Source organism: Leucopleurus acutus (assembly GCF_964270905.1).
Source record: "Leucopleurus acutus genome assembly, chromosome: 2".
In the NCBI taxonomy this organism is placed as follows: Eukaryota; Metazoa; Chordata; class Mammalia; order Artiodactyla; family Delphinidae; genus Leucopleurus; species Leucopleurus acutus.
This window is the reverse complement of record NC_139143.1, coordinates 147229629-147250475: the sequence shown is the minus strand read 5'-3', so window position 1 is coordinate 147250475 and position 20847 is coordinate 147229629.

Here is a 20847-nt window from a genome sequence, read left to right as displayed (position 1 = left end):
GAACTGGGCTGCACAGCAGGAGGTGAGTGGTGGGCTAGCAAGCAAAGCTTCATCTGTATTTACAGCCGCTCTCCTTCGCTCTCATTACCGCCTGAGCTCCACCTCTTATCAGATCAGCAGCAGCATTGGATTCTCATAGGAGGGCGAACCCTACTGTGAACTGCGCATGTGAGGGATCTAGGTTGCACGCTCCTTAGGAGAATCTAATGCCTGATGATCTGAGGGGGAGCTGAGGTGGTCCCATCACCCCCAGGAAAACAAGCTCAGGGCTCCCACTGTTTCTGCATTATGGTGAGTTGTATAGTTATTTCATTATATATTACAACGTAATAACGATAGAAATAAAGTGCACAATAAAGGTAATGCGCTTGAATCATCCTGAAACCATCCCCCTGCCCCATCTGTGGAAAAATTATGTTCCACAGAACCGGTCCCTGGTGCCAAAAATGTTGGGGACTGCTGCTCTAAACTACAGATGAACAGTAAATTAGAAGATGGCATTGATATTTTTTAATTTAAAGAGAGCGTGAACACACTATGGAGGAAATACGTCATAGTGGTAAAAGGCATGGTCTTTGGAGCCAGACTGTCTGGGTCCAAATTCTGGCTCTGACATTTGCTGGCTGTGCAACCTCAGGTAAGCTAGGTAACCTCTCTGTACCTAAGTTTTCTCATCTGCAGAATAGAGGTAATAATAGGGCCAGCCTCATAGAAACACCAAAAAAATAGAAGAATTAATACATGGAAAAAGCTTAAAACAACATCTCTTTTAAGTGCTCAATAGATCTTAGCTAGTACTATTATGAGGAACAGAATGTAAAAGTCATATTCTTTTAAAAGATAAAACAGGAGACTTCAATGAATTTTTGCACTTGTTCCAGTTGGCCTAGGGCTAAATTTTTACAACCAGCTGGGTTCCCTTGCTCACTCTGTGCACTGAGGCACTTTTCTGGAAACTTTTGAGAGGTACTGTGTCTATACAACGCCTGGCATTTAGTTGGTGTAAAATACATTATAGCTGTCATCTTCAATATTGTTAGTGTCGTTCAAAGGAGTGTTATATCTGTCAAATTTGAGACGTGATTTCCTTACTTTAGTGAGGTGACGTCAGCGGGAGATACTTGCATCTTCTGGATGAGCAGAGCTTTCCAAGGCTGTTGGTAGGGCCTGGGGGAAAAAATGAGGCCTAGTCCTTCTTAAGATTTGGAGGTTAAAAATGAGGTCTGATTATTCTTCCTTGATGGCCTGCTATTTACCTGGTAGCTATAAATGGCTTTTGGTGATTTCTAAAAATCAAACCTACTCTTGGAGGACGAAGATTAGCCATTTTGAGAGAGTTTCTAAACATTTACTAGGCACTAAATATATGAAAAGAATTTAACCTCACTAAAACGTCCCAAATGTAAATTTTAAAAACTTGACCATAATTTCTTTTTTGAAATTAGTCGACATTGGGATTGCCATCAGGTTGAGTTATACCTGATCCTGTAAAGTGAAAATTGCATATAATCAATATTACTCTTGACCTGACCGTTAAGTGTGGCACACTTTATTTGTATTTTATAATTCCCCATACTAATTAATTTAAAAATCCTTTTATTTAAAAAATGTCTGTCACACACAGAAATAAATTGTGTACAGAAAAATCTCTCTGTAGCCATCACTCAGCTTCAACTCAGCATTTTGCCATATTTGGTTCATCTACCAACTAGCCTTCCCACCTTTTATTTTGCTGCAGTATTTTAAAGCAAATCATAGACATCATGTCATTTGTCTACATTAAAAAAAGTAAAGTTCTGGACAGTGGCGCAGTGGTTGAGAGTCCGCTTGCCGATGCAGGGGATGCGGGTTCGTGCCCCCGGTCCGGGAGGATCCCACATGCCGCAGAGCGGCTGGACCTGTGGGCCATGGCCACTGAGCCTGCACGTCCGGAGCCTGTGCTCCGCGACGGGAGAGGCTGCGGCAGTGAGAGGCCCATGTATAGCAAAAGAAAAAAAAAACAAAAGTAAAGTTCTTTTCTTAACCTAACTGTAATGACATTATCACATCCAACAAAATTAACAATAATTTATTGATATCATCTAATACCAGGTTTCCTTCAGTTTTTAAAAAACATCTTTTAATAGTTGGTTTGTTTGAATCAGACTTTCAACAAGGCCCACATGTTCACACGAATTCCTATGCATAGTATGGAGTTGAGAACTCTAAGCCCAATTAGAGGAAGAAAGGAAAGGATAATTATAATTACAGCTAGTCAGAGTGGCTTTATGAAGAGGATGCTTTGAAAACTATTAACGTGTTTTTCTATTTCACTTCCTTCCTTTCTTGACCTTTGCTCCGGCTGACCTGAGGTATCCATCATCCTGGGGCTAGATCATGATTTATAGCAGAAGGAATGGAAAAAGAAAGGGCAAGTTAATATCCCTCCTCTGACAAGTAAAATAGAATTATTCAGCAGGAAAATAACCTTGCAAGCCAGGTGTTATCTTGAAAGAAGAATTCTAAATTCCTTTAGTTTTCCCCTTTAGCTTTTCAACAATGCGTTCTGATTTACCCAGCTTACAGAGTTCCCGTTGTGTGTACCAAAAATACCCCTGTGCTCCGTTAAGGCATTGCCAGGAAGCTGTAGTGAAAGATGGAGGGCATGATGTGATGGTAGAGGGGCTATCTGACCTTTTGGGACGCTGTGAGATAGTGAAAAAGACATAGAAAGAAAAAGGAGGAATGAGGAGGTAAGAGATCAATTGACATTGGATGTTCTCCCAGCTTTGGCCCAGAAAGTTGGGAGGCATGTTGAATAAGTATAACCAAGGGCAGAGGGGCTCTTGAACTTCTTACCAGTTGAGACTTTGCTGAATATATTGTCGTTCTGGGCTGTGACCACATCCACATGGCAGTGTGGCATGGCTGGGCAGCGATGGCCACACAGAAAGTGGTAGGAATTTGGCTAGGAAGCATTGCCGATGGGGGTCGCCATGGTTGGGCAGTGTCAAGGTGCTCTGGAGGAAGGGCTGCACGGTGGACCACCTGGGCCAGGCCAAATTGGAGTCATAGCAAGTGGGAGGGAGTCTAGGACCAATAGACGAGTCAAAATTGCCAGGGAGAGCTGGGACAAGGCAGAGCCAGCCAGGCAGCCCCCTGGGCTCTGACCAGCTGTGGAAAGCCTGGACTACAAGTTACTCTAGTGCAGACCCAAACTTCGGCTGTGAATCCCAGCAGTTGGATCAGGGACTCCTACCCAACCTGGGCCAGAAGAGCCAGAGAAGCCAGAAAAATATGACTCTTCACCTTCCAGGACTTCATTTAAACCCTATCTCTTCCCCCCATACACCCAGATGTCATCTTGGAGAGGAGCCAGGAAAGGAGACAGAAGAGTGGTATGTCTGAGAGCTTAAGCCTTCATTTCCCCTTAGAGAGTAAACATTCTTTGAAGGGATCACTTATGTTATTGTGTTATACTGAGGTTCAAACCTGATTAGACATGGAAGTAATCAGGTCATCCTTTTGAATGGCTTTTGGCTATTTCCAAAAATCAGATCTCCTCTCAGAGGACAAAGATTAGCCATTTTTGAAAGGCTTCTAAAAACATTCGAACTGATAAATATATGAAAAAAGTTAACTTCAATTATCTGCCCAAATGTAAACTAAAACAACCATCCCATACTTTCTTCTTTGAAATTAGTAAACATTGGAAAACGTACAAAAAATCTGCTAGTTGGGAGGAAAACAGTTATACACAAAACAAAGGAGCCACATGGTCTTGGTCTGAGTTTTGATAGGAGTTAAATGTTCCACCCTGGTATAACAGGAACGTGAATCAAGCACTTTTCCTGGGCCTGGTGCTGCTGCAAGAAATTTAGGTGTGTTATTTCACCAAACTGTTACAGTAACCTAATGAGATATACACTCTTACCACCCACTTTACAGATGGGGACGCAGATAGGTTAAATACCTTGCTAAATTTGCACAGTTAGAAAATAGTAGACCCAGGCTTTGAATTTGGGAAGTCAGATGTGAGGGCCATTTCCCTTAACCTCAGATTTGCTTGCCCAGATTTGGGCACTCAAACCCTTTTGCCTGTGTGACAGTTATCAGATCCTCAGCACTGATTGGGGTGGGTTGAGAATTTCAAAGCATTCCTTCTTGTCTCTGGTCTCTTTTAGCACTGAGCCCCTGTAACCTTAATCTGTACGGATAGGTTTGTTTGTTTCGAGGATTGATCAGATATTTCTGAAAACACCTAGCATAGGCTTAGCCAGGGTAGGTGCTCAATCAGTGTTGCTTGTTGATTCCAAATCTTGCTTAATCAGCTCATTTGCATTCACTATTCTTTGAAAATGCCCAGAGAAGAGCTTGGCCACTTACTTCCTGTCTTTCCTGCTGAGGCTCCCCTGAATAGTGTCACTCTCATGCCCTGGATTATTTATCACTCCTTACTAGCACTCTTGGGTAGCTGCTGCCCTTTCAGCCTGGGTTCAAGGGAGGGTGGGAGGGAGGGAGACGCAAGAGGGAAGAGATATGGGAACATATGTATATGTATAACTGATGCACTTTGTTATAAATCAGAAACTAACACACCATTGTAAAGCAATTATACTCCAATAAAGATGTAAAAAAAAATAAATAAATAAAAACACATGGAGCAGACCTGACCCAACCACATTCTGGCCAAACCCAGCTGTCAGCAGGCTGAAGCATAGCTTCCCAGCCCAGTTTAGCTTGAATCAGTCGAAGCAGAGCTGATCTGCAGATTTGTAATTGTGAGAATAAATGCTTGCTGTCGAAAGCTATTGAGTTCTGAAGTGTTCGTTATGCAGCATTATAGTCACAAGAGCTGACAAACCCAGTGCGGTGTGTTCTAAAGTCCACACGTGTGTTAAGTATGGGAATGATGCGACTTCCTCACTGCTACTTCTGAGAAGATAAGAGTCTAAATTTAGGAAAGTTATATGCACCTATATCTGTAGCAGAAGCTTTATTTTCTACCTTAGGAAATAACCAGGAGTATGGACAAACATTCATGACAGTGTTATTCCTAATAGTAAAAATTGGAAACAATCTGAAGGAACAATTTGAGGACCATGATCAAATACACTACGGTTTAGCATACATAGTGTGTAATACAATAGACTATTACACAGTGTGTTAGGACAAGATTCAGATAAGAAACACTTAAATAGTGATTTAAAACAGATTGAAACTGATTTCTCTCAATAAATGAAGTCTGGGGGAAGGCCATCCAAAATTGGTTTGATGGATCAATAGTCACAGTTGCTTTCCAGGTTTCTGCTCCATTTTCCTTAGAGTGAGGTCTCTGTTTTCATGGTTCAAGATGAGTGCTAGAGCACCAGCCATCACATCCATACTTCCAGCAACAGGAAGGAAGAAGGAACAAAAAGTATGCACACTCCCACTTTAAGGAGACATCTTAGACTTCCTCACATGACACTTTGTTTATACCTCAATGGGAAAATTTAATCACAACGATGTGCCCAGTTAAAAAGTTGGGTACTATAGCTATGGGATAAAAGGAGAGTAAATATTAGAAGGCATACTTAGTTATTAAAATTAGGAATATGAGGACCTCTGGGGAGTCCTGTCTTACAGTTCACTTTGGTAGCTGATATCTAGTGACTTTAGGACTCAGGTAAAAGATACCTGCATTCTTGGAGTTTGTTGGAGCAAAGGATGTAAGAGTGTTTCCCATGGACTAAATGTGGGCCACCTGTGAGACGGAGGTAGCGTGTGTGCCTGACTAGGGTGAAAACAGATTCAATAGAAAAAGGCAAGAGGTGAATTTCTGGGTTCCTAGGAGCTGCAGAAGCAGTAAGTGACAAGCTGTCAAGGGAGCTGTAGGTGTAGGGTCTCTGAGAAGCCATGAAACTGTGTTTAAAGAATGAGCTTTAAGTGTTGCTGAGCTGAGAGAGTGTGATAAAGCTATCTCAGGGCAGGATCAGTCCATTAAGAATGTCCCTGCCTTTCTTATCTTGCCTTCCTTTCTTCTCTCCTCAACCCTGGCCTGGGTGGGGTGGGGTGGGGGGGTGGGGGGGGTGGGGGGGGAGAGGTGGGCGGTGGCAGGAAGCACAGTTAGCCAGAGGATGAGGAAATGCCTGGCACAGCAGAGGATGAAGGACCACGGCTTTCCTCTTCCTCTCCCCACCCCACTCAGGAGAGCTTCTTGCTGGCAGCGGGCCCCTAGCCGTGGGGAAGGGGGAGCAAGTGACCCCTCTGAATCAAGTTTGGAGGTTTGATTGTTCCGTGGGATTTTGAATGGTACTATAACTCATTTTGTGTTTATTGGTTTATGTTTCTCTGATCAGAGTGCAAACAACTTGAGTCAAGGGTGACGTCTTTGTGTGGCTTTCTCTCCCCAGGGCCCAGGACAGAGCCTGGAACACAGTCAGCACAGAAATAAGCTAACACTCATTCAAGAAAGAAAGAATGTTATTAAAGCAAAGAAACGAAGGAAGGAAGCTAGGTCTAATGCTTCGTCTGAGGGCGCCAAACTGTGGCGGCCACTCTGTCCTCTCTCCTCCCAGAATGTTTGGCTTCTTCCTCTCATATGTCCAGCCTTGCATTAGTGATCTGTGTGCTCATATTAGTTATTTGTGAGCCCTTTGACGGTTGGACCCGTATGCTGATAAAAATAATAACTATTATTTATTGAGTACCTGCGAAGTCCTGGGCAGGGCGCGAGGGCAGTGCTGCCCACACACTAATGCACACCTGGGGAGCTTGGGAAAAGGCAGATCCTGATTCAGCAGGTCTGGGTGGGCCTGAGTTGCTGCATTTCTAAAAGGTAATGCCTGTGCTGCAGGTTCTAGGGCATGGGTGGAGTGAAGCGGAAGACTTTAGGTCATTTGATTCTTACATCAATCCTTATATCAATAGAGACAGGCACTATCACTCCTTGCATTCTGTGATAAGAGAAACGAGGGTCAGAGCTGGCGAGTGAGGGTCACACACTCGTTAGCAGCAGTAGCATTCAGATGCAGTGCTGACTTCATGGGATCTTTCCCAAGTGCCTCATGTTCAGCATGCCAAGGGGGGTCCCTTAAGAGCCATCTTTGCACCGTCGGGCCCTGGAAAGAAAAGGGAGAGAAGATTATTGATCCTCTAAAAATAAGCCATAGGCCGTATTTTGGCTCTAGAGGGAGTCAAGGGTCTGTGAGGGATGATCACCCACTCAGAAGAGTGCACACCCTTTCCTAGAGGGGAGGTGCTCACTGCTCTTCTCTAGGCCCCGGGCTCTCACCTGCAGCTGGGGGAGGCCTGGTCCTTCCCTGTCTGCTCAGTGGGAGGGGCCCGGAATGGGAGCCTTGGCCTAAATGGGGAAGGCCAGTTTTCAGAGGGAAAGGAAGACAATGACTCACCTTTCCAGCATTTGCAGGCTTCTTAGCCCATCTTGACAACCCTCCTGTGAGGCAGGAGCTGTCATCTCCACTTTACAGCTGGGAAAACTGAGGGTTAGTACTGGCTCTCAAACCTGGGTCTTCTGATTCTTGCAAACCCCGGGTGACACTACACTGAGTTTTTGGGGGTTCATGTAAGGAGAGCTTAGATTGCTGGGAAAGATCCAAGCATGCTCCCCTTTGAAGGAGGGTAACCTGGGAAGCAATGAACCAGGGTACAAGTCTTGCCACCTTAAACACTGCATGACTGTGGGCTGGTCACTGGACCTCCCTGGGCCTCTGTGTCCTTCTATATAAAGCTGGGGTAATAATCGTGCGTGCACGTGTAGTTGATCCTCATTGTTCACAGATTCCGTGTTTGCATTTGCCTACTTGATAACATTTATTTGTAACCCCCATGTCAATCTCTTTTGTCGTCATTTGTGGACATGTGCAAAACTGATGAAAAATTTGAGTCACCCAATGCACACATTCCTGGATGAGGCCAAACGAAGTGATGCTCTGCCTTCTTGCTTCAGCTCAGACTATAAACAAGTGGCCTTTTAATGATCTATTTAGTGCCACATTTGCCACATCTTGTGCTTTTTGTTTGTGATTTCACTGTTTAAAATGAAACCATTGTAGTGCTGCATGGCTACAGGACACGTGTACAATACATACAGGGCATGCATAGGGCCCCAGCTGCAGTGCTGAAGTGCTGTCTATTGTTCCTGTGCGCCTTACAGAGAAAATACATGTTAGATAACTTTCATTCAGGCATGAGTTGTGGTGCTGTCGGCCATGAGTTCAACAGTATATATTAAGTAAGATGTCTTTAAAGAGAAATATACATAAAATAAGGTTATATATTGATCAGTTGATAAAATGTCATAACCAGAACCTTGCAGGAACCTATTCCCCTAGGAGCAGTTGTTCAACGTTTATGAATCCAGTGCTCATGGTGACGTTATAGAACACAATTACTGCAAATAACAAGAATCAATTATAGCTGTTTCAGGGGCCATTGAATGTCACTTCCCTTTTCTCCTAGTCTCACTCATTGACTGTTTTTGGAGGGGACATACTAGTGAGCCCTAGAGACCACAGTCACGGTCAGAGGCAGCAAGGAAGAGCAGGCAGCAGTGTCAAGGGTCTGAGTGTGGACTCTTCCTATGAGACCTGGAGCGTCCACATCGCCTCACTTTCATCCATGTCTGTAAAGACGTGCCTCTGTTTTCCATGTGTGTGAAAGGTGATGACATGGTACCTACTTTATGGCTTGTTGTAAAGGTTAAATAAGTTAATATGCGTAAAGTGTTTAGAACAGCCTGGTAAACAGGGCTGGGAGTGGGGTGAAGTTCCTAGGGTCCAAAATTTATGGAGGCACTCACCCTGTGCTTGCTTGCCTCGTTAAATTCTGTGCCCTAGGTGTGTTTCTCTTTTCACCCTGGTCCCAGCCCTGCTGGCAAATGAGTATTGGCTATTGCTATTATTAATGGGAAGTCCCCTGCTCCTTCCTTCGCCTCTGTCCTCTGGAAAGGGTCCTGGGGCCACTGTTGGCTGGCCTGGGTCTCTTTGAGCCCCAGCTGTCCCCATGAGCAGGGCATGCTCCTTTTCTGGGCCTTGTTCTGCCATCTGTCCAGTGGGGGTGACATCATCCTAGACACGTTTGACCACGTCAGCTGCCTCTGAGGGTGGTTATGAGGATCAAATGAGCTAATGGGTGGGTAGGTTTTTGTAAACTAAAGTACAGGGCAAACGGGAGGTTTTAGTGCTTGTTCGAGTGCCTCCGTCTGTCTCTGTCATCCATGCAGCCATCTCAACTGCTCTTGGACCCGCTCATGGCCTCTGTCTGCAGCGCCCTCAGAGAAATGCATTCCAGATGGCTGAACCCCATGGTAGGAAGGAGAACATTATTTTTTATTTACCCTAAAAACTACATTTGAAAGAGCATCACTCCATTTCCAAATCTGGTATCCTAGACCTGGGTTCTTACCTGTGGGCCCATTTTGGTCTCTGAAGACCCGACCAAATTTTACAGGAAGGCAGAGATGAGACACTTATTGAAGACGTACTATGGGCCGGGTGCTGTGCTAAGTGCTTTAGAGAAACCTCTGTAATCCTGACAACTCTACACAACAGAGGTCGTTGGCACCAGTGTCCTCACAGCGGGGGTGTGGAAATGGAAACCCAGAGAGATTAAGGAAATTGCCTGCGGTCACACAGTCAGTCAGCAGTGGGGCCAGGATTTGAACTTGGTTCTGTCCAAATCCCAAAGTGAAGGATGGGGGAGGTGCTGGAGCCTGGTTGTTAATCCTGGGCCTGGGGGTCACACAGGTTGTAAACCAGCTCCTTCCTTACCTGTTGGGAGGTATTGGGCATGTTACTTTAAATTCTTTTAATCTTTGGTTTTGTCATCTGCAAAAACAGCGATCATAAAAATATTTGTAAGGTTGGGCTTCCCTGGTGGCGCAGTGGTTGGGAGTCCGCCTGCCGATGCAGGGGACACGGGTTCGTGCCCCGGTCCTGGAGGATCCCACGTGCGGCAGAGCGGCTGGGCCCATGAGGCATGGCCGCTGAGCCTGCACGTCCAGAGCCTGTGCTCCGCAACGGGAGAGGCCACAACAGTGAGAGGCCCGCGTACCGCAGGAAAAAAAAAAAAAAATATATATATATATATATATATATATATTTGTAAGGTGGTTGTGAGTTTTAACTAATTTATGTATACCCAGTGCTTATCAGAGTCCCCGGCCTAGAATAAGGACTCATCAATACTAGTTACTATTTCAGGATGAGGAAAGTGGCTTAGTGAATGCTCCCTTAGTATGGGGGGATAAATGTGCTTTGTGACGAGGTACAAAAATGAATCCCTTGTAACTCCCCCCAGCCCCTTCCCTGTGGCTGAGGGAGAGGGTGCTGACGCTGCCTGCTCGGCCTCCTTCACCCTCGGAGTCTCTCTCAGCAGCTCTGATTGAACCCAAGAACAGACGAACATTCTTCATGCCCTCTTTTCACCTGAGAACATAACTTGGTGCTTAGAAAACACTGTTGTCTTCATTAACTTGGCCTTGGCTCACTTTGGGCTTTGACATGAGAGAGAGAGAGCCCTTGGAAGGTGGGTTGGGTATGTGTGTGGGAGCACAGAGAAGGGCCCTGGGAGAGCACAGAGAGGGGCTCAGGGGGAGCACAGAGAGGGGCCCAGGGAGAGCACAGAGAGGGGCCCTGGGGGAGCACAGAGAGGGGCCCTGGGGGGAGCACAGAGAGGGGCCCGAGGGGAGCACAGAGAGGGGCCCAGGGTGAGCACAGAGAGGGGCCCTGGGGGAGCACAGAGAGGGGCTGCAGGCAGAGCATCTGCTCACTGGGGCCAGAGAGGGAGAGGAGAATCACGGTCATCGCCTGAGTTCAGTGTTTCTTCCTTTGGCCAGGAATGGTCCTTGATGTGTGTGTGAGAGAGAGAGAGAGGGAGAAGGAATGTGAGTGGGAAGACCGAGAAGGCTTGTGTCAGAGTTGGTACGTGTTAGAAGACAAGAAGTGATTGGATGTGCTGGGCCATGAGTGTGAGAATGTGTGAGGGAGTCAGTGTGTGTCTGTGTGTTGCAGGGAGTGTCGAGCAGCTGTGTGGTAGACGTGTCACTGTCAGTAGGGGTGGCTGTGCAGGATTTCTTTCATCTCCCCTCTATGTGTCTGGCTGGGGAGATCACGGTCCCAGCTGCTGGGCTGGAGAATGGGGTGGACTGGGGGAGAGGGAGTCCTCTTTATATCTGGACAGGAAGTCCTTTATGGGGAGATTGGGTAGCGAAAGATGCCAGGAGATGGGTGATGCGGCCTGACCATGCAGCCCCTCGCCCATCGTGAGGACAAGGAAGGGAAAACAGTCGCAGTGTTTGCACGAGAGATACTAGGGGCCGAGTGGTTATGGGATTATGGAACCAAAGTGGCCACGGAATTCCCAAGTTGGGAAGACCCTGAGGGATGATCTCTAGAGGACCTTCGTCCCCAGCGTAAGATGAGACCTGAGATCCAGAGGGGGAAAGTCACCTGCCTCTGGTCACATAGACTTGACCGTCACCCAGCGGGGGTCTCAGGGACTTGGACTAGAAAAAGGGAGGGAGAAAGCCACACAACTGGTAAGAATTGAATGGCTGCGTGAGTGGGAAGGATTGCGGTGGCCAGCGAGGCAGTGGTTCAGTGCACAGACGCCGTATGGTGTCCACTGTCACTCACGTGGTGGGATGCGGCTGGGGGTGTTAAGTGGGCCGGAGGAGAAGCATGTACCCCCTGGTGGCTGGAACTGTGGGCTCAGTGTCCAGCTCCCACGGAGGAAAGGGTCAGAGAGATGCTTGTGGTAAGACACTGGAGGCAAACCGCAAAGTGAAGTGGCAGCCCTGGAGAGCAGATGGGGTGAAGCTGGCAGAGGAAGGGCCATCTTGAGCTTTACCAGAGGGACACTGGGCAAAAAAACGCCCTCTGGAACAGCGCGAGGGCTGAGGCTTGGGTGGTGGGGCTCAGTGACTGATTACCCACTGCGGCTGCCCTCTAAGTCAGGCTGGCTCACCAGACCCTACACAATCCTAGCTGTACCCGAAACACTCTCTCTCCTTTGAGCCCAGTCTGCTCATCCTGGATCCCCTCCTCTGTTTCTGAGTTGCTCATTCCCTACACCTCTGCCCACCTGGATCTGGCGTTTGTTCAGACCTGTGGCCGTCTTCCCCCTGCCCCTGTCATCGTTTGGGTAGGGATTTCTGCGAAGGCCCTTCAGATGGTGACTCATTGGGGCCACCCTGGCTCTGCCTTGAGGGAAGGAAGCTCAATGGAGGCTGAGTTATAGATGTCTGGTCCTGCCCTCAGGCATCCCACCACCAAAGACGGATGCAGGGTTGGGGGAACTGTGCTTCAAGCAGTTTACTTGTGGGAGAGACCCCAGGACGGTCTGAGGAGCCATGCCCAGCCTGGTGCAGGAACACTGAGGGAGGAAGATGAGTTCAGTGCCAGGAAGTACAGTTGGGTTGGAGGCTGGCGGGTCAGATTAAAGGGAGGCATGCAGGCCAAGGTCAGCATGACGGAGGTTGAGAGAGCCAAGTGAGGTCTGAGAGAGCAGAGCAGGGTAGCCAGGATCCAGCGCGCGCAAATGCTGGTCCTCCCAGATTGCTCTTTTGCAGGGGGAAGTGAAGGACGAGGGTCTAATCTGTTGGTCATCTGTGAATACGTCTCCAGCTAAGAGGAAACGGTAGGTTGGATCCTCTGAGAGGCAGATGCCAAGACAAGGTTAGACATTCAAGAGATTTGTTGGGGAAATGCTTGTGAAGGATAAAGGGGAGAGAGTGGTAGCAGGCAGGGCAAAACCTGCAGAAGTGATGCGGGACTGCCCCCCGGGGGAAAGCAGAGGTGAAAGTTAAGAGGGCTGGACAGGAAGGTCTCAAACCTAAGCTCACTTCTGAGAAAGTTTTGTCCGGACTCGTATAGCGGTTCCTGAACCAAGTCACCCATTGGAGTACCCTGCGTCTGTTAGGGGTGGGCGGGCACTTGCTCCCCTGCTGCACCCGGCCGCTGTCTGTATCTGGAAGGGGTGGGCAGAGGCTTGCTCCCCGCTGCCCCCTGCCTTCACTCAGTCATTGGCTGTATCTGGTAGGGTGGGTGGGCACTAGCGCCCCTGCTGCACTCAGTCATTGGCTGGGAGCTGCTCTGGGAAGCCTGGCCTCCTTACACGTGCTGGTGGATACAGAGGGGCAGCAGTAAGAGCGGGCTTCCAGAGACCTGGTGGTGCATCTCCGTGGTCTCTAAATGGCTTAAAAGAGGCTGAGGGACGTGGCTCCGAATCACTTCCAGGGGCACATTACCTTCATATTGCCGCTTCCAAATGCTCATTGGCATTTAGAGTTATTTAATCCAATTCACCTGGCACAGGAAGAGAAGGGGGTGGGGATATCAAGAAGAAAGAAGAGTCTTACAGTTGTAAAGCACTGGTCTCCAAGAATGGAGACCTGTGTTCTCAGGTTCTGTCACTCTCTCTGCAACCAAAAGCAAGCCATCTTCCCTCCGTGGGCTCATTTCTGCATTTGTAGATTGGGGGTAATAGTAATCTACACCTCCTAGATGTGGATGTGAAAGTTTGCTTGTAGCGGAAAAGAACTATATGGTTATGTGTGGACGGACAGCATTCTGCCTATGGAATATGTCTCTCTCTAAATAAACTTTCTCTCTCAAAAAAAGAACGATACAGATACGTGGTATTATATGAACATTATTAATAGGGGTAGGCTGGGGTTATTATGATGAGTAAATAAGTTATTTCATGTGACACGCTGAGCCAGGCACAAAGGCTTAATAAAAATTAGCTGCTATTTTCTTTCCCCCCGCAATTTGGTCAAGAGCCAATTCTATTCAGGGATAATTCTCGAATGAGTTTAGGCCTAAACGGTTTTCCTCAGGAAATCTGAACTCAGAGCTGCTCCTCAGGGCTCACTCTGTCCCGGCTGAGCTTCCACTTCCTGTGCCAGCATTTTCTGGGATTCGGGAGGCTCTGTGGAGCGAGGCTGCAGCTTCATATTTAATGTCGTCTCTGCTCCTCCATCTCTGTGAAGTAGGCACTGTTAGTATCTCTGTTGACAGAACAGCTCAGAGAGGTGAAGCGTCTTGTCCAAGGTCACAGAGCAGGCCTCAGTCACAGCTCAGCGCTCTCTGGAGCAGGACCCGTCGGACTGAACACCCCCTCTCAGGAGTGTGAAAGATGAGCTAGGTGTGTCAAGGGCCTGGCAGAGTGGTGGTACAGGCAGGCTCGGCAAACAGCTATTATTTCAGTCCAGGTCTGCCCCGGGTGTGGGTAGCTGCTCCTCAAAAGCTTCCCGAGTCCTTCGGTGCCCGTCCTTACCAGAGGTGCCACGTTACACGTCCTTACACAGAATATGACCTCTCTGTCAGAAGGCCAGCTTGCTCTGTTGGTATGTCTCTGGCGTGGCTGCCTGGCGATGCTGCCTTTGAGGCCTCTTGCCTTCTGGGAGGGAAGTTCCAGCTGGTTGAGCTGCTGCCCGCTAGCCCAAGGGCTGTATGCATGGAGAGGGCATTTTTAATAGTTCTTTGGCATATTTTCTGGCCCCCAATACTTTTAAAGCAAATTTCTCTATCACTTGGCTCTCCCTCCTGCATTTATTTATTCATTCAACAAACATATTGAACACAACACCACCACCAACGCTCACAACATCTACTGAGTGCTTTTACATTCTAGGAACCATGATGACTACAAGGAAAACAAGACTAGAATAATCACTGTTGAGCTCTTACTCCAGGCAAGGCACCAAGCTGAGCACTTTGCATCACGACCCTTCCCATCTTTAAGCAGCCCTGTGAGGTGGATGCTATTATCCCCTCGGTACGGAGAAGGAAGCTGAGGTGGAAAGAAGTGAAGTAACTTGCCTGAGGACACACAATTAATAAATATTGGCACCAGATTCAGACTTTTTGGCTCCCAAACCCAGGCTCTTAACTATTACACTGACTCTTCTAAGGGCGTGTGTTTCTTAAGAGATGGATGTTTTAACATTTAGCTATGCAAAAAGAGTAATCTTTAGAATCATTTAGGTCCAGATGCAATCGCAGATCCACCAGTTACTAGTTGTGTAACCTTGGATAAATTTGTGGGGAAAAAAAAAACAACGTCAACTATTGAGCACCGTAACTAGTGCCCTTCTAAGTGCTGTATGTACAGCCACACCTTGGAGAGATTGCGTGTTGGGTTCCAGACCACTGCAGTACAGTGAATGTCACAATAAAGCCAGTCACACAAATGTTTTGCTTCCCTGGTGCATATGAAAGTTATATTTACACTGTATTAGTTAAAAATAATTATTTGAACTTTAATTATTTCCATTCTACAGAAGAAGGAACTGAAGCTCAGAGAGGTTAAGTAACTTTCTCTAAGCATATCAGTCAAGGTCCAGTCAGAAGATAGAAACCATACAGTAATTTGAATGGAGAAAGGTTAATATAAAGAATTGTAAACTAGTTGCAGGGCATATTAACTACTGGGGGGTAGAGATAACAGTAAAGAATGCAGGAGTAGAGGATGTAAGGAGCACCTCTTCCTCTAGGGTGGAGGCAGGGTACCTCTGAAATAATAAGAAATATATGTGTATGTGTATATATATATATATATAGTTGTATATATATATTGTTCTCTGCCCTGAATCCTAATACAGAGTTCCTAAAGTCCTGTAATTTCCTGAATGATGGAGGAGATAGGAGTGCCTCACCTAAAGCGCCTAAATCCCTTGGACTTTTCTGGGTGATAGGAGTGTCTTTTGTTCTAATGGTGCCACTCTTGGGAGGCTCCTGTGTGGGGTCTGGTCACCTGAAAGGCCAAGCATGATTAAGAAGCTTGGAACTTTCAGCACTACCCTCCACCCTCTGGGAAGGGGTGAGGGGTGAGGGGTTGGAGATTGAGTTAATTAATAATCAATCATGCCTGTGTGATGAAGCCTCCATAAAAAAAAAAATCCCTGAACTATGGTGTTGGGAGAACATCCGGATCGGTGAAAATATCCACATTCCAAAACGGTGGTGCACGCCGCACCCCAGCTCTATGGGGACAGAAGTACCTGCACGCAGAACACTTCTAGATCTTACCCTATGTACCGGTTTATCTGGCTGTTCATCTGTGTCCTTAATTGCGTCCTTTATAATAAACTGCAAATGTAAGTAAGTGTTTCCCTGAGTTCTGTGGGCCATTATAGGACATGACTAAGCCCGAGCAGGGGCTTATGGTAACCCCCAGTTTCTAGCCAGTTGGTCAGAAGTGTAGGTGAGTACCCGGGGCTTGTGACTGGCCTCTGAAGCCAGAAGACAGTCTTGTGGGACTGTGCCCTGAACCTTTGCATCTGCGCTAACTTCCTATAGTTCATGTCACAGCAGAACCGTAGCACACCCAGGTGGTGTCTGCACATTGGAGAATCAGCTGGTGTGCCCCCGCCTACTCCCACTCCCACATTTGGTGGCAGAAGTGCTGTGAGTCGAGGACAACGTGGGAATTTTCTTTTAGTATGCAAGGAAGGAACAAATGTGGAAGAGAATCCCCTCTCCCTAGGCTGAGATTCAGACCTCAGTGGAGGGGGCGTGACTTAATCCACTGGATGGTGGTGCACACAAGTGGGAAACCAGATCCTGGGATGCCAACAGAACTCTCTAGGGACCTGCCTTCTGAGGTGTGATTAAGATCCTCTGAGGGGCTGACTGGGAGAGTGCCGCTGACGTCTGCAGTGGAGTTGCCTTCTGGGGTGCTGGTGAAACTTGCTGAGGTGTGAGCACCATTGAGACTGGGTGTCCTTTACATGCCGGTTGCTATTCACCACAGGAGCAAGAAGAAAGCAAGCACACGGAACCGGGAAGAAAAGACCCTTCCTCCTGTAGCACCCTCTAGTGCCCTCTACTGACAAAGCTTAGCATCATATGTCCACTGACAAAGGAGAAGTGTTCACAGGGTCCACAGCATCACACAGCCGGGCAATGAAGGTGAGTACGGAACTGAAAGGCAGTACATTGATAACTGGCCCGGTAAGTATTATAACCTATTAAAATCCAGGTTTATCTGATGCCAAAGCCCCAATTCTTTCAGCAATAACACTGACCTTTTCTGACCTTCAGTTTTCCCATCTCTAAACTGGCAACAACAGTGCTTGTCTCACAGGGATGCTGTGTGTATTAAATAAGATGAGGTACGTACAGATCTGGAACGTTGTAGAGGCTCAGTGAGAGTTAGTTGGTCTACCTGCCAGATAAATGATAATTTATCACTGACACCGCTTGTGATTCATACAGTTCTTTTGTATCACTTTCACTGACTTTACAACATCCGGAGTCGTTTGTAAATTACAGTATTACTTTGTAGGCCATTTGCATCGTATATTTCTTGTATTATTAGAGGTGGCAGATTTGACCATGGAAGAAAGGCCATCTTCCCATCACATCCTCTTTGTGGGTCATACTCGTTAGTGTCAAACAGTGTGTGTGTGCCTGTGTGTGCTGCTCTTTGAATGAGGATTACCTTTATAGGTGGGGAGTACGTTAGTGAAAGTTTCGTGTTCAATCTTTGCTTCCTTACTTGACCTCATAACTGTGGGAATTCTGATAATCACTACTCAGGCATTGAAGGCATCCTATAGAAGTCTGTTTCTCGGAGCTTGTACCTTTCCCATATTTACTGCCCATCATTTCTTATACCAGCACCCAGGGGGCCCTTAGGGACCCTCTTTGTCTCCTGAATCTAATAAATGTCCCTTGTGCTAAAGGTTGACCAAGAGCCTTTGGTCGTTTGCAAGGGAGCCCTGGCCTTCTAGTGGGGCCCAAGCCATCCTGTCTGGTGTGTGGTTTTGTGGGACAAAGAACACGTCATCTCTTTTGTTCCTTTCTATCTTCCAGGCCACACTTTATACACAATAATAGAATGTTGGAACAGGGATGGGTGACATACTATGCTCCAACCAAAATTTATTAGGGGTCTACCCTGAAAATTTTCACGTGTTCTGACATTTGACATTTCACGTGCTCTGACATTTCACAGCTTTCCTTTGAGGTTGCGCGGTATTTTTGTCCTTATTTTAGTGGTGGGGCTCAGAGAAAGTGACTTGTTTCAGGTCTCCCAGCTGAGGAGTAGAGCTGGGATAAGGACTGTGGTGTCCAACTCTTAACTCCAGGCTCTTTCCCCCAGTTTACAGATGAGGAAACTGAGGCCCCCAAATGGGAAAGGACTTACCCAGAGGCACATCAGCAGGTCAGTGGACCCAACCCAGACCCTAAGCACTCTCATTCCCTGTTCATCTACTTTCCTGCTCAGACTGGTTATTGAGCTATTGTTTTAGGAAAGGAAAACAAATTTCATATGACGTGATTTAAAAACTTTCAGACTCTTCCTTAGTTGCACAACCAAAAGCTTCATTTTATTTACAAATGTTATTTTTTAAGACATTTAAGACGTCCAGTGATACACTTACTTCATTACTGAATTGGCAATGTGCAGTAACTAAAATTCGTCTGATTCATCAAACTTTCAACACCCTTTGACATAGGGACTATATCGTACTGAGATTTCATTGTCCTGAAACAGCCACAAACATTTATATGTGATCAAAGAGAAGAAGTATCTGTCCAGAAGCCAGGTTTTCTGATTCTGAGCCCAGTGCCCTGGCTCATTTGCTTTATTAAGGAATGTTCTATTTTTTACTGATGAACATGATGGCTGTAATTACCCAGTGCTTTGAACTTTACCTTGAATGTATTAACTCATCTAATCCTTAGAACAATCCCCTGTCGTAGACATCATTATCATTCCAATTTTACAGAGATATTCACAAGGGGACATATTGATAATATTAAACACTTCTATATTGTCTAGTCTTTGTAAAGGTTTATTTTCTACTTTTAACCCTTGAATCATCTGCCCCCCGTGGGGTTCCTTCATGTTCCAAGATATTTGTATACTATGGCTCGATAATGCACAAGGCCTCAGCTAAGATACTTTGAGTTCAAGTGATCGAACATCTGTCTAATAGTGGCTTAAGAAGTAGGCAGTTTCCCATTTTCAGCAACATGGATGTACCTAGAGATTATCATACTATGTGAAGTAAGTCAGAGAAAGACAAATAACATATGATATCACTTATACGTGGAATCTAAAAAAACTGATACAAATGAACTTACTTGCAAAACAGAAATAGACTCACAGACATAGAAAACAAACTTATGGTTACCAAAGGGGAAAGGGGGGAGGAGGGATAAATTGGGAGGAGGGATACATTGTACACACTACTACCTATACAGTAGATAAACAACAAGGACCTACTGACTAGCACATGGAACTATATTCAATATCTTGTAATAACTTATAATGGAAAAGAATCTGAAAAAGAGTATATATATATATCCAGTTTTATATGTATATTTGAATCACTTTGCTGTACACCTAAAACATTGTAAATCAACTATACTTCAATAAAAAAAGAAGTAGGCAGTTCTAGGCTGGTTCAGGGACGAAAAACCCAAAATCAAAACAAACCAAAACCTCAAAACAAAACCAGCCTCTTTCCGCCCTTCAGTTCCTCTTTCCTCAGAACACTGACTCTTGTCTTCAGGCTTGTTGCCTTATGATTTAAATAGAGCTGCTTCAGCCTCGGTCCTCAAATGACTATTTTCAAAGGTAGGAAGCCAAGGGATGCCACCGTAGCATCTCTCTATCAAGTGAGGACATCTTCCCCTAGAAGCCCTCCAGTAAGTTTCTCCATATAGATCACTGAGTTGAACTGAGTCACGTGGCCTCTGCTAGTTGCAAGGAAGGCTAGGGAAATGCGAACCTCTGTGTGTGTGTAGATGTCAGCATGAAAAAGATGGGAAGGAAATGTCTATTGGGTATTCAAACAACAGTTTCCATCACACATGATAAACTGGTAGTGGATACTTATCTTTTAATGTGGTCTCCAGGGGCTACTGAGCCATTCCATTTATTTAATTCTCAGAACAACATTGGGAAGTTGCTGAGTCACATGGTGGAAGTTCAAGAGCTAAATACGGTTACTTTGAGATGTCATAATTCTGTGATTGAACAATGCGTGGTGTATCAGGATGCCTTCTGCTGTATAGAACAACCACCTCTCCTGTGAGGTTTTGTATGAGTTTGAGTACCACTTCTTGCCCTTGCCCTTTTCCAATAGTTTATTTTAGCTGAAGAGTGTAGGTAGAACAAAGGGGCCATATTCATTAAAATGAATAAAATGATATTCATTTCATAAAATGAGATCAGCAAGGAGATGAACTCCCTTAGAGACAGGATTGGTTTCAGGACCAAAGAAGGAAGAACATGTGTGTAAAGAGGGTCTTAACACTATCCTTGAGGGAGGGCTGGCTAGGGGACATCTCTGGGAACTTGGCCCTTCTTTTCTAGGAAAATGCCCCACACATTGTGGACCTCTCCTGGGAGCCCTCACAGAGGGAGGGCTCTCTCCACAGGCTCATCCTCAGAAACTGCAAAGCAGATGTTTGCTTTGAGGAGGTAAATGTTTACCCTTCTGTCTTATTTTCAAAGATCAGCAGAAAGGACTATAAGATCTTGCCTGGTTGATTTAGAGGACAGTTTGCTGCTGGGCCCTAGGACTAATATGCCCATTTGCTACCACCTGTCTGCTTCTCTGATGGGCAAAGTTGTTTCTGTTGGGGAGGTCTGCTGGGGTGGGGAACAGAGTCCTTTCTTCCCCTCTAGAGCTTGGTGCTCACTCTGCATGGTGAAGACAGCAATATGTAGCAAGACTTTTTAGGAACAGCCACCTTCTCATGCCCGGCATTGAACCCAGGTATGGCCATGAGAGTGGAAGGACACCTGACTGGGAGCCAGGGCTCTAGCATGACCCATCTGGCAGGCACACATGCAGGGAGCGCCCGCTGTATGCCAAGTACCACGCTAGGGGTCAGCCTG